This window comes from Oryctolagus cuniculus, chromosome 1 (assembly GCF_051225735.1).
Source record: "Oryctolagus cuniculus isolate XC-2025 breed Fujian yellow rabbit chromosome 1, ASM5122573v1, whole genome shotgun sequence".
NCBI classification, from domain to species: Eukaryota; Metazoa; Chordata; class Mammalia; order Lagomorpha; family Leporidae; genus Oryctolagus; species Oryctolagus cuniculus.
In genome coordinates, this window is record NC_142867.1 from 47,462,367 (window position 1) to 47,477,182 (window position 14,816).

Below are 14,816 nucleotides of genomic sequence, written 5' to 3' on the forward strand. Positions count from 1 at the left end.
CAGTTAATGTCAAGAGCCTGACATCATACAAAAGAGTGTTAATTTTTAAATTAACAACAGGATTCACTGTGAACTAACTCCCCATGCAGGACCTCTCTCCTCAAAAAGTTTGATTATGATAGTTAATAGTAAAATTCGATTGCAAAGATCTACCTCATTTTAATACATTAAATGGAGGACATCATCTATGTACCATAAGCTATAGCAATGTATAAGCGCTCACAAAAGATGCACCATTCTTGGGTTCTTCTCTAAAGTTAACTCCCTCAAAAAGTAAAGATAGATAGGTAGATAGGTAGGTAGGTAGATAGACAGATAGATAGATAGATATAGAAATATAGATAGATAGATAGATAGATAGATAGATAGATAAGCCAAAACTCAGAAAGGTTTCCTTTTATTGAATTAAAAAGTACTTTTCCTATTGTAAAAACAATCCTGTTGGTGTTCTATTGAATGGTAGGGTAACAACAGCTAACAATAAATTTTTAAATTTCCCTTCAGAGAAAGGTACCTCCTTCTTTGAAGACCTGTTCTTTCCACTGGGATCTCACTCACAGAGATCTTTCATTTAGGTTTTGTTTATTTGTTTGTTTTTGGTTTTTTTTTTGCCAGAGTGTCTTGGCTTTCCATGCCTGAAATACTCTCATGGGCTTTTCAGCCAGATCAGAATGCCTTTAGGGCTGATTCTGAGGCCAGAGTGCTGTTTAGGACATCTGCCATTCTATGAGTCTGCTGAGTATCTCGCTTCCCATGTTGGATCACTCTCCCCTTTATTTATTCTATCAGTTAGTATTAGCAGGTACTAGACTTGTTTATGTGCTCCCTTTGACTCTTAGTCCTTTCATTATGATCAATTGTGAACTGAAATTGATCACTTGGACTAGTGAGATGGCATTGGTACATGCCACCTTGATGGGATTAAATTGGAGTCCCCTGGTATGTTTCTAACTCTACCATTCGGGGCAAGTCAGCTTGAGCATGTCCCAAATTGTACATCTCTTACTTTGACTATGACCTTGTCTAAACAAGATAAGAGTCAGAGAACTCAAGGGGCTTCCATAGCCTTGGAAACTCATGACTGGTGCATAGGGAGATTACTGATGCCATAAACAGGAGTGTCAATTGGTAAAGTCAACAACAGGAGTCACTGTGCACTTACTCCTCATGTAGGATCTCTGTCCTTAATGTGCTATACATTGAGGCTTAATGCTATAATGAGTACTCAAACAGTATATTTCACTTTGTGTTTCTATGGGGGTGCAAACTGTTGAAATCTTTACTTAATGTATACTAAACTGATCTTCTGTTTAAAAAAAGAAGAAATTAGCAATTCCCAACTTGACTCTCACTGGGATTAAACATGACAATAGGTCTGATCTGATTTCATCATCATTTAAAAAATCATCTATTATTTTTCACTTTATGTTTCTGTGTGGGAGCAAACTGTTGAAATCTTTCCTTAATGTATGCTAAACTGATCTTCTGTATGTAAAGAGAATTGAAAATGAATCCTCATGTGAATGGAAGGGGAGAGGGAATGGGAAAGGGGAGGGTTGCGGGTGGGAGGGACGTTATGGGGGGGAAGCCATTGTAATCCATAAGCCGTACTTTGGAAATTTATATTCATTAAATAAAAGTTAAAAAAAAAAGAAAGACTTACCAAAAAAAATGTTTTATATATCACTGTAGCCTGTTGTCCTCCATATCCTATTATCCTAATTGTACTGTTCTCTGATTTGTATTTATGTCTTGAGACAGTAACTTTTTGAATAAAAATAAACAGTGTGTTGTAAAAAAATTTTTTTAATTTCCCTCTTTATTTCTTTATGATCAAGTACTCTTGGTTATTCAGGAATATCCTGATTAATTTTCATGTGTTTGTGAACTTTCTTAGGTATGTCCGTTAACTGATTTCTAATTTCATACTATCATGATCAGAAAAGGTACTTGATATGACTTGAGTATTCTAAATTTCCTGAGGCTTGTTTTATGAGTAACATATGATCTATCCTCAAGAATATTCCATGGGGCCAGCGCTGTGGTGTAGTGGGTGGAGCCGTCGCCTGTAGTGCCGGCATCCCATGTGGGTGCCCATTCAAGACCCAGCTGCTACAATTCCAATTCAGCTCTCTGCTGTTGCCTGGGAGGGCAGTAGAAGATGGCCCAAGTCCTTGGGCCCCTGCACCCGCGTGGGAAACCCAGAGGAAGCTCCTGGCTCCTGGATTCAAATCGGCGCAGCTCCAGCCATTGCAGCCAACAGGGGAGTGAACCAGCTGATGGAAGACCTTTCTCTCTCTCTCTCTCTCTCTCTCTCTCTTCTCTCTGCCTCCCCTTCTCTCTATGTGTAATTCTGACTTTCAAATAAATAAATAAATCTTAAAAAAAAGAAATGTTCCATGTGCATTTTTGGAAGAATGTGTAATCTGTTTCTGTTAAATGAGTGGTCTGTTTATAACTGTTAATCCATTTAATATAACATGCTGCTCAAGTCCAATATTTTCCTTTTAATTTTCTGAGTGGGTGATGTGCTCATTATTGAAAGTGATGTATTGGCCGGCGCCACGGCTCAATAGGCTAATCCTCCACCTAGCAGTGCCGGCACACCAGGTTCTAGTCCCGATCGGGGCGCTGGATTCTTTCCCGGTTGCCCCTCTTCCAGGCCAGCTCTCTGCTGTGGCCCGGGAAGGCAGTGGAGGATGGCCCAAGTGCTTGGGCCCTGCACCCCATGGGAGACCGGGAGAAGCACCTGGCTCCTGCCTTTGGATCAGCGCGGTGCGCTGGCCACAGCACGCCAGCCGTGGTGGCCATTGGAGGGTGAACCAACGGCAAAAGGAAGACCTTTCTCTCTGTCTCTCTCTCTCACTATATACTCTGCCTGTCAAAAAAAAAAAGTGATATATTCAAGTCTTCTATTAATAATACTATTAATAGTACTTCTGCTACTAATAATACTGTCATAATTGAAGAAAAGCTTAATCTTCAACTAAATGTGATAGATGGTGGTGTTTCAAGTCTTATTAAGAATACATTTCCTGGGGCTGACAACGTGGCTCACTTGGTTAATCCTCCGCCTACTGCGCCGGCATCCCATATGGGCGCTGGGTTCTAGTCCCAGTTGCTCCTCTTCCAGTCCAGCTTTCTTCTTTGGCCCAAGAGGACAGTGGAGGATGGCCCAAGTGCTTGGACTCCTACACCCGCATGGGAGACCAGGAGGAAGCACCTGGCTCCTGGTTTCAGATTGGTGCAGCGCTAGCCATACTGGGCATTTGGGGAGTGAACCAACAGAAGGAAGACCTTTCTCTCTGTCTGTCTCTCTCTCTCTATAAATCTACATGTCAAATAAAAAAATAAAAAAGAATACATTTCCTAAATCCATACTTGCAATAGATACAAATTTCTTTGATAGATCTCAGCAAAGTAAATTGAAAAACTTCTGGAAAGAATTCCCTACTCTGTTCCATTAAGAACATTTGTAATTCATTGAAGGACATAATAAAATAAATATTAACAAGATTTCAGAAGAAGTTGATTCTAATCTTATGAGTGACTTGAGAGCTCAAAATTTCAGTAGAGAATATAATTACAAATGTGGTGGAAAGAGTAAGAAAAGTTGAATAGAAGAAAAGGTAGAGAATCAAAGATTGTAGCTGAATAAGAGACTGTGGTGATCACCTGCCCAAACACCAATTTGAACAAATATTCCCTCACTAAGTTGCCTTCACAAGAGCTACAAAAGTCAAGTGAGAGAACATAAGTGTCAGGTTTTAGTGTAACAATAAGACACCATGAAGAAAGCAGGAAGGAAATAGTTGCCAGTGTCACCACTCTCCTGGCTCCAAATAGTGCTCACCTGGGACAGAGAGAGGCAATTAAATCCAAATTTTGAATTGCAATTCAGTACCAGGCCCACTGTGAATTTTTTTAAAGTGTCCAGAGGCCAGCGCCATGGCACAGTAGGTTAATACTCCGCCTGTGGCGCCAGCATCCCATATGGGCACCAGTTCTAGTCCTGGCTGCTCCTCTTCCAATCCAGCTCTCTGTTGTGGCCTACGAACACAGTAGAAGATGGCCCAAGTGCTTGGGCCTCTGCACCTGCGTGGGAGACCAGGAAGAAGCACTTGGCTCCTGGCTTCGGATCAGCACAGCTTCAGCTGTTGCCACCATTTGGGGAGTGAACCAACAGAAGGAAGATCTTTCTCTATCTCTCCCTCTTGCTGTCTGTAACTCTACTTTACAAATAAATAAATAAAAATCTTTTTTTTTTAAAAAAAGTGTCCAACAAGGCTCAATGCCTCTGCCTCCAGGCCTGGACCTGAAGACTGAATTATCAGACCCGACTTGGTAGCTAAGGAACTGCCTCCACCATCCTTCCCCAACCTGCAGCAGAGTACAGCAAGACTTCAACCACTGAGAAAGAGGGCAGGAAATGGCACTTAGGACTTTGGCTTGGCACTCAGCTTTGGTCAACTGCCTGATAAAATACAAAAGCCTCTACCTCAACACCAGGACTCACAGAAGGAGCCTCTGGATTTCCCCAGCACCAGGAGTATGTTGCTCAATGGCATGCACTTGTCTCTGCATGTATCAATGCCAGTCTCAGGTGGGTTTGGGACACACTCCTGATCGTGAATGTTCTGGTGACTGTGAGACCTAATTCTTTTTTTTTGTTTGACAGGTAGAGTTTTATATGGTGAGAGAAAGAGAGACAGAGAGAAGGGTCTTCCATTGGTTCACTCCCCAAATGGCTGCTATGGCCAGCGCTGCACCAGTCTGAAACCATGAGCCAGGTGCTTCTTCCTGGTCTCCCATGCGGGTGTAGGAGCCAAAGCACTTGGGCCATCCTCCACTGGTGAGACCTAATTCTGACCCAGGTTAGTGCCTGAGCAGCCAAGTGCTACCCTTTTCATCCCTCACCCAACATGGACAGACAGCAAAGTACCACATGACTGCGTCATGGAAATCATTGCTAAACTGGTAAAACCCAGCATGGGGAAGATCCTAACTGTCCCATCCCTCAGTCAGTGCACGGGGATGGAGATTTAGACTTGTGATTACATCAGACGGAGACCTGCAAATTGGTGGAACAGGCTTTTCTCAGTGTGTGCAACTGCCAGCTTCAAGGGAGCCTGGTATTCACCCACAAGATTACATAAAACCTGTTGACTGTGAAACTCACTTGTGACCTATCTTGATAATAGCCTCAGTGGTCAAGGGGCCACATTTATGCTCTTTCTCATATCCTTTAACATACTGCAAGGAACTACAGGAGTGCATCTTTGGACTCAGTAAAACAATACTGAGCATATCCTAAGAGTCCTCATCCCCAGGCCAGTACATGAGGGTGAAACCTCTGAACTTGCTCAGGACCAAGTAAAGTCCCATGTCTCCAGTAGATCATATTTGCATTCATGTCAGTATCACTTCTGCCTAGCTGCAGCACTCCTAGACTATGAATCCATCTCAGAAACACTTAGACCGTATCAGTGTGAGCTTTGGACCTATCCCCATGCTTCAGTGTTGTGGGGTCTGTGTGACCCACATAAGATCTAGCATTGAGCCATTGGTGGCCACAGGGTTGTGTGTCGTGACTTTCTCAGCTCTACAGGTAGGCTTACAGGTATTGATTAACCCCTTTTTAGTACTTTCTCAGTTAATTTTGAGTGGCATATCTACTGGGGATTTGGGACAAATCTGAGATCAGGTTATCACAGATGCCCTGAACAGGCAATGGAATTGCCACAAAGTTAAATTTACGGATCCACCTAGTTCTAAAGTAGTAGAAGTACCCATAGGATCAAACAAAATAAATGGACTGTATAAAATGTCTAGAAATCTCATCACAAAGCCAAGATGACAAGGATTGAGAAAGTAATTTTTCCATGCATAGATGGTGTCACATGACAAGTTTCAGGGAACAGGAACTTCACCTAATAAAAAAATAAGATGCCAGAAAATAAATAACTAGGATGTGACATTATCAAATGTTCAAATGAACATTTGGAAATAATACTTTTAACAAAACTCAACAAAGTTCAAGGGAATGCCGAAAAAATATTGATACTCTAACAAAAGACTTGAAAGATATATGAACTTTTTTTTTAAAACAAAACAAATTCTTCAACTGGAAAGTATACTAAGCAAAAATTAAACATGAGATAGAAGATATGATGGTAGAATAGATCAGCAAGAAGAATCATTGAGTTCACAGATAGGCTATTTCAAAATATACATTAAGGACAAAAAGAAAAAGAATCTGGAGGAATGAAAAAACTTATGGGAATTTGAGGACTGTAGTAAAGAAGCAAATATCTACAAGTAATGGAATTTCAAGAAAGACTTCTGATTGTCAAAGTGCTAGAAAGCATCTTTAAAAAGTAGTATACAGCATCTTTAAAATAACAGTGATTCCGAGATGGCAGAATAGGGAGAAAACTTACTTCTCTAGTCTAGTGGAAGATAGTTCAAAAAACGTGGAGAGTGCAGTATCAGGGACGAGTTAGAGAGAAAACTGCAGAGGAAACTCATGCAAATTAGAGGGACACAGTGGATCTACATGGAGGGTGTGGACATGCACAGTTCAGGACTCGAGCAGGTGACAGACTCAACACTAGCTTTGGAGGGGGAGGTGAGACCACACTGCAACATCCAAAGACAATGAAGCCAAAGCTGCAGAAAGAGACTGGCATGAGTCTGGCATGGAGCCCTGTGGGAAAATGTGTACCTGCAACCTAGAGGGGGAAAAAGTAGCATGCTTCTCTTCCCAACCACCTGGCACTGGCAACTTGTAACTACCCAAGAGAGGGCGGAAGCCATTTTGGATCCATAATAGCTGCCTCAGCTTGTGTACGCATGCCCAGCAACCAGTTGAGAGGAGACACCTACCTGGCCGGGAGAACTGACAGGGAGCTGGGTGCTCTGACTGTGGGAGCCTTGTGTGCTGGGACTGTGAAAACATTGTGGCTGCATGGGAGGCTGCAGGGCATGGCTTGATCTTTGGACAATCTCTGTGGGTGGATCCATATGCTCGAGGCTCCCTGATACCCTGGTGAAGGTCATTGCTGTGGGATCCATGTACACATGAAGGACTGCACAGATCCTTTGTGAAGTTCTTTTTTTTAACTTTTATTTAATGAATATAAATTTTCAAAGTACAGCTTATGGATTACAATGGCTTCCCCCCCATAACGTCCCTCCCACCCGCAACCCTCCCCTTTCCCACTCCCTCTCCCCTTCCATTCACATCAAGATTCATTTTTGATTCTCTTTATATACAGAAGATCAGTTTAGCATACATTAAGTAAAGATTTCAACAGTTTGCTCCCACACAGAAACATAAAGTGAAAAATACTGTTTGAGTACTCATTATAGCATTAAATCTCAATGTACAGCACACTAAGGACAAAGATCCTACATGAGGAGTAAGTGCACAGTGACTCCTGTTGTTGACTTAACAAATTGACACTCTTGTTTATGGCATCAGTAATCACCCTAGGTTCTTGTCATGAGCTGCCAAAGCTATGGAAGCCCCCTGAGTTCACTGACTCTGATCATATTTAGACAAGGCCATGGTCAAAGTGGAAGTTCTCTCCTCCCTTCAGAGAAAGGTACCTCCTTCTTTGATGACCCATTCTTTCCACTGGAATCTCACTCACAGAGATCTTTCATCTAGGTTTTTTTTTCCCCCAGAGTGTCTTCGCTTTCCATGCCTGAAATACTCTCATGGGCTTTTCAGCCGGATCCACATGCCTTAAGTGCTGATTCTGAGGCCAGAGTGCTGTTTAGGACATCTGCCATTCTATGGGTCTGCTGTGTATCTCACTTCCCATGATGGATCATTCTCTCCCTTTTTTATTCTATCAGCTAGTATTTGCAGACACTATTCTTGTTTATGTGATCCCTTTGGTTCTTAGTCCTATCATTACGATCAATTGTGAACAGAAATTGATCACTGGGACTAGTGAGATGGCATTGGTACATGCCACCTTGATGGTATTGAATTCGAATCCCCTGGTATGTTTCTAACTCTACCGTTTGAGGTAAGTCAGCTTGAGCATGTCCCGAATTGCACATCTCTTCCCTCTCTTATTCCCACTCTTATATTTAACAGCAATCAATTTTCAGTTAAGTTTCAGCACTTAAGAAGAATTGTGTATTGATCACAGTATTCAACCAAAAGTATTAAGTAGCACAAAAAAAATACTAAGAGGGATAACATATTAAGCTGCTCATCAACAGTCAGGGCAAGGGCTGATCAAGTCACTGTTTCTCATAGTGTTCATTTCACTTTAACAGGTTTCCTTTTTGGTGCTCAGTTAGTTGTCACCTATCAGGGAGAACAAGTGGTATTTGTCCCTTTGGGATTGGCTTATTTCACTCAACATAATGTTTTCCAAATTCCTAACAGGGATCACTTTTCAGTTAAAATTTAAACACCTAGGAATAATTGTGTGTTAATTACAGAGTTCAACCAATGGTACTAGAACAAAAAAAAATACTAAAATGGATAAAGTATTACATTGTACATCAACCGTCAGGACAAGAGCTGATCAAGTCACTGTTTCTCATAGTGTCCATTTCACTTCAACAAGTTTCCCCTTTGATGCTCAGTTAGTTGTCGCCGATCAGGGAGAACGTATGATATTTGTCCCTTTGGGACTGGCTTAATTCACTCGGCATGATGTTTTCCAAATTCCTCCATCTTGTTGTAAATGACCAGGTTTCATTGTTTTTGACTGCTGTATAGTATTCGATAGAGTACATGTCCCATAATTTCTTTATCCAGTCTACTGTTGATGGGCATTTGGGTTGGTTCCAGGTCTTGGCTATTGTGAATTGAGCTGCAAAAAACATTAACGTGCAGACAGCTTGTTTGTTTGCCAATTTCATTTCCTTTGGGTAGATTCCAAGAAGTGGGATGGCTGGGTTGAATGGTAGGGTTATATTCAGGTTTCTGAGGAATCTCCAGACTGACTTCCATAGTGGCTTTACCAGTTTGCATTCCCACCAACAGTGGGTTAGTGTCCCTTTTTCCCCACATCCTCTCCAGCATCTGTTGTTGGTAGATTTCTTTATGTGAGCCATTCTAACTGGGGTGAGGTGAAACCTCATTGTGGTTTTGATTTGCATTTCCCTGATACCTAGTGATCTTGAACATTTTTTCATGTGCCTGTTGGCCATTTGGATTTCCTCTTTTGAAAAATGTCTATTGAGGTCCTTGGCCCATCTCTTAAGTGGGTTGTTTGTTTTGATCTTGTGGAGTTTCTTGATTTCTTTATAGATTCTGGTTATCAACCCTTTATCAGTTGCATAGTTTGCAAATATATTTTCCCATTCTGTCGGTTGTCTCTTCACTTTCCTGTTTCTTTTGCAGTACAGAAACTTCTCAATTTGATGTAATCCCAAATGTTAATTTTGGCTTTGACTGCCTGTGCTTCTGGGGTGTTTTCCAAGAAGTCATTTCCGGTACCTATATCTTGCAGGGTTTTTCCAATGCTCTCTAATAATTTGATGGTGTCAGGTCGTAGATTTAAGTCTTTAATTCATATTGAGTGGACTTTTGCGTAAGGTGAATGATAGGGGTCTTGCTTCATGATTCTGCACGTGGAAATCCAATTTTCCCAGCACCATTTATTGAATAGACTGTCCTTACTCCAGGGATTGGTTTTGGATCCTTGATCAAATATGAGTTGGCAGTAGATGTTTGAATTGATTTCTGGTGTTTCTATTCTGTTCCATTGGTCTATCCATCTGTTTCTGTACCAGTACCATGCTGTTTTGATAACAACTGGCCTGTAGTACGTCCTGAAATCTGGTATTGTGATGCCTCCGGCTTTGTTTTTGTTGTACAAGATTGCTTTAGCTATTCGAGGTCTCCTGTGTCTCCATATGAATTTCAGCAGCATTTTTTCCAGATCTGAGAATAAGGTCTTCGGTATCTTGATTGGTATTGCATTGAATCTATAAATTGCTTTTGGGAGAATAGACATTTTGATGATACTGATTCTTCCAATCCATGAGCATGGAAGATTTTTCCATTTCTTGGTATCCTCTTCTGTTTCTTTCTTTAAGGTTTTGTAATTTTCATCGTAGAGATCTTTAACATCCTTGGTTAAGTTTATTCCAAGGTATTTGATTGTTTTTGTGGCTATTGTGAATGGGATTGATCTTAGAAGTTCTTCCTCAGCCATGGCATTGTCTGTGTATACAAAGGCTGTTGATTTTTGTGCATTGATTTTATACCCTGCTACTTTGCCAAAATCTTCTTTGAGTTCCAATAGTCTCTTAGTAGAGTTCTTTGGGTCGCCTAAATAAAGAATCATGTCATCTGCAAAGAGGGATAGTTTGAGTTCTTCCTTCCGAATTTGTATCCCTTTAATTTCTTTTTCTTGCCTAATAGCTCTGGCTAGAACCTCCAGAACTATATTGAATAGCAGTGGTGAGAGTGGGCATCCCTGTCTGGTACCAGATCTCAGTGGAAATGCTTCCAACTTTTCCCTATTCAATAGGATGTTGGCTGTGGGTTTTTCATAGATTGCTTTGATTGTATTGAGGAATGTTCCTTCCAAACCCAGTTTGCTTAGAGTTTTCATCATGAATGTGTGTTGTATTTTATCAAATGCTTTCTCTGCATCTATTGAAATAATCATATGGTTTTTCTTCTGCAGTCTGTTAATGTGGTGTATCACATTGATTGATTTGCGCACATTAAAACATCCCTGCATACCAGGGATAAATCCCACTTGGTCTGGGTGGATGATCTTTCTGATGTGTTGTTGCATTCTATTGGCGAGAATTTTACTGAGGATTTTTGCGTCTATGTTCATCAGGGATATTGGTCTGTAATTCTCTTTCAATGCTGCATCTTTCTCTGGCTTAGGAATTAAGGTGATGCTGGCTTCATAGAAAGAATTTGGGAGGACTCCCTCTTTTTCAATTGTTCTGAATAGTTTGAGAAGAATTGGAGTTAGTTCTTCTTTAAATGTCTGGTAGAATTCAGCAGTGAATCCATCTGGTCCTGGGCTTTTCTTTGTTGGGAGGGCCTTTATTATTGTTTCAATTTCTGTCTCAGTTATGGGTCTGTTTAGGTTTTCGATGTCTTCCTGGTTCAATTTAGGCAGGTTGCATGTGTCCAGGAATCTATCCATTTCTGATAGGTTTCCCTGTTTGCTGGCATACAAGTCCTTGTAGTAATTTCTGATGATTCTTTTTATTTCTGTGGTGTCTGTTGTTACATTTCCTTTTTCATCTCTGATTTTATTGATTTGGGTCTTTTCTCTTCTTTTTTTAGTTAGTTGGGCCAATGGGGTGTCAATTTTGTTTATTTTTTCAAAAAACCAGCTCCTCGTTTGGCTGATTTTTTGTTATTTTTTTTGGATTCAATCCTGTTGATTTCTTCTCTGATTTTAATTATTTCTCTTCTCCTACTAGATTTGGGTCTGGTTTGCTGTAGGTTTTCTAGATCCTTGAGGTGAATTGAAAGCTCATCTATTTGGTGCCTTTCCAATTTCTTGATGTAGGCACCTATTGATATAAACTTTCCTCTAAACACTGCTTTTGCTGCGTCCCATAAGTTTTGGTATGTTGTACTGCTATCCTCATTTACTTCCAGAAAATTTTTGATTTCTCTTTTAATTTCTTCTATGACCCATTGTTCATTCAGGAGCATGTTGTTCAATCTCCATGTGTTTGCGTATGCTCTAGGGATTCCTGAGTTTCTAATTTCCAACTTCATTCCTTTATGGTCTGAGAAGCTGCATGGTATGATTCTCATTCTTTTGAATTTACCGAGACTTGCTTTATGGACTAGTATGTGGTCAATCCTAGAGAAGGTTCCATGTACTGCTGAGAAGAATGTAAAATCTTTAGCTGTAGGGTTGAAAGTTCTGTATATATCTGTTAGATCCATTTGGGCTATAGTGTCGTTTAAATCTACTATCTCCTTGTTGATCTTCTGTCCTGTTGATCTGTCTATTTCTGAGAGTGGAGTATTGAAGTCCCCAGTACTATTGTATTGGGGTCTAAGTCTCCCTTTAAGTCCCTTAACAAATCTTTTAGATAAACCGGTGCCCTGTAGATAGGTGCATATACATTGATAATTGTTATATCTTCCTGTTGAATTGATCCCTTAATCATTATATAGTGCCCCTCTTTGTCTCTCTTAACGGTTTTTGTGGTAAAGTTTATGCTGTCCGATATTAAGATGGCTACGCCCGCTCTTTTTTCATTTCTGTTGGCATGGTATATCTTTTTCCAGCCTTTCACTTTCAGTCTGTTTGCATCTTTGTTGGAAAGATGTGTTTCTTGTAAGCAGCAAATAGATGGGTTTTGTTCCTTAAGCCAGTCTGCCAATCGGTGTCTTTTAACTGGACAGTTCAGGCCATTCACGTTCAATGTGACTAATGATAAGTGGTAACTTTGCCCTGCCATTTGCCAAAGATAAGTTCTAATATATGCTTTGAATTCCCTGTGATCTTTTGCTGTTAGGTTTCCTTCCTTTACCTTCTTTCATATTGATGACCGTGTTTCTGTGTTTCTGTGTGTAACACATCTTTAAGCATCCTTTGCAGGGCTGGACGAGTGGCGACAAATTCTTTCAATTTCTGTTTGCTATGAAAAGTCTTTATTTCACCTTCATTCACAAATGAGAGCTTAGCAGGATATAATATTCTGGGCTGGCAGTTTTTCTCTCTTAGTACCTGGGCTATATCTCGCCATTCCCTTCTAGCTTGTAGCGTTTCTGATGAGAAGTCAGCTGTGAGTCTGATTGGAGATCCTCTGAGAGTAATCTGACGTTTCTCTCTTGCACATTTTAGGATCTTTTCTTTATGTTTCACTGTGGAGAGTTTAATTACAACGTGTCGTGGTGAGGATCTCTTTTGGTCGTGTTTATTAGGGGTTCTGTGAGCTTCCTGTTCTAGGATGTCTCTGTCCTTCTCCAAACCTGGGAAATTTTCTGCTAATATCTCACTAAAAAGGCCTTCTAATCCTTTCTCCCTCTCCATGCCTTCAGGAACTCCTAGAACCCGAATGTTGGGTTTTTTAATAGTATCCTGTAGATTCCCGACAATATGTTTTAGATTTCTAATTTCCTCTTCTTTTCTTTGGTCTGACTGTATCCTTTCCTGTTCTCTGTCTTCTAAGTCCGATATTCTCTCTTCTGCTTCACCCATTCTGTTTGTAAGGCTCTCTATTGTGTTTTTCATTTGATCTATTGAATTCTTCACTTCATTATGATTTCTCATCACTATCACAGTTTCCTGTTGCACTAGTTGTTTCATGTAATTTTGATTCCTCCTTAATATTTCATTTTCATGAGAGAGATTTTCTATCTTGTCCATTAAGGATTTCTGTAGTTCAAGAATTTGTTTTTGAGGACTTCTTAATGTTCTTATCAATCTTTTGAGATCTGCTTCTTGCATTTCTTCTATCTCATCATCTTCATAATCTTGAATTGGGGTGTCTTTTTCATTTGGGGGCTTCATAGTGTCTTCCTTGTTTTTATTACCTCGGTTTTTGCGTTTGTTATTTGGCATGTTGGAGATACTTGGTTTCTTCACTGTGGTGCTTTTTCTTGTTATACTATGACTCTAGATTAAGTGGACTGTCTGTTTTTGATGGAGCCTTAGAGGCTTGAGATGGGTGTGGCCTGAGAGCTCTTTTTGGTGTGCCAAAGGTGACACTCCCAGGTTAGGCGTGGTAGATCTCTCTCTCTCTCTTTCTTTCTTTTTTTGATTCAAAAGGGAAGTAATTCTGCACAGCTGAACGAAGTTGGAGGTAGTTAGCAGGCAAATGATATACCCACACGAGCCAGAGATTGGAAGTTCTTTCCCAAGGACCACACAGGGAATCTGTTCTGCCCTCAGAGTGGGCTCAGATTCTCCTCCAGTCTCCCACTGGGTTGCCAAAGTTACGGAATTGTAGCGTCTCTGGAGAGTACTCATGTGAATTCCGTGAGTTCTCTCCCCCACCATCTCTTTTTTCACAGTCTCAGTTCAGTAGCTCCATAAATTTACTAGGTCCTAATCTCCCTTAATTCGCCCCACCCAGAGTCAGGTTTTTCTGCTAGGCTCAGGGCCTGTGCAGACCTGAGTTCGCTCTGCTTATGACGTATGTCCAAGATGGCGCCTGCTCTTTGTCTTGCTCGCCTTTGAGAGGTGAGCAGAGAGAGAGAAACCCATGTCCGTATCGGTCACTTTTTCTCTCTCTCTCTCTTCTTGTTAGCCTGGTGAACTTCCCCCCCAGGGTCGTTCCCTCTAGTCTCCTCTTTCCGTTTGCCTGCCGGTGTCTCGGGCTATTGAGGTTTGGCTCACCTCGCGTTCCAGCGCTGGTGTGTTGAGTCTGCCGCTGGTGTCCCGACCTGTGGGTTCCCACGCTCTCCACGCAGGTCCACTGTGAATCACTCGTTCCGGAAGAGTTTCTTCTGCTGTTTCTTCCCATACTCCTCTTGAACCTGCAGTATCTCCACTTTTATTAAACTGTCTCTCCCCAGACTATCAGTGTGCTCCCTTCCTATTCCATCATCTTGCCTCCTCTCTTGTGAAGTTCTTATAGCAGCAAGCATGAATATTGTACCTACTGGGGCATTAGTGTCCTTGGAGGAGAGGAGTTTAGTGTGAGACCACGCCAACAGAGCTGATCAAACCTACCCTCTGATTAGATAGATAGAGAGAGAGAGAGAGAGAGAGATTTAGCTTGCCCAACTTGGATGTTACCTTGGACAATCACCTCATCTGGGAGCACTGAACAGAGCTCCCTGGCCACACCCAGCACACATCTCTGGGTATTCATTGAAAGATTGGATACTCCACTAAGCC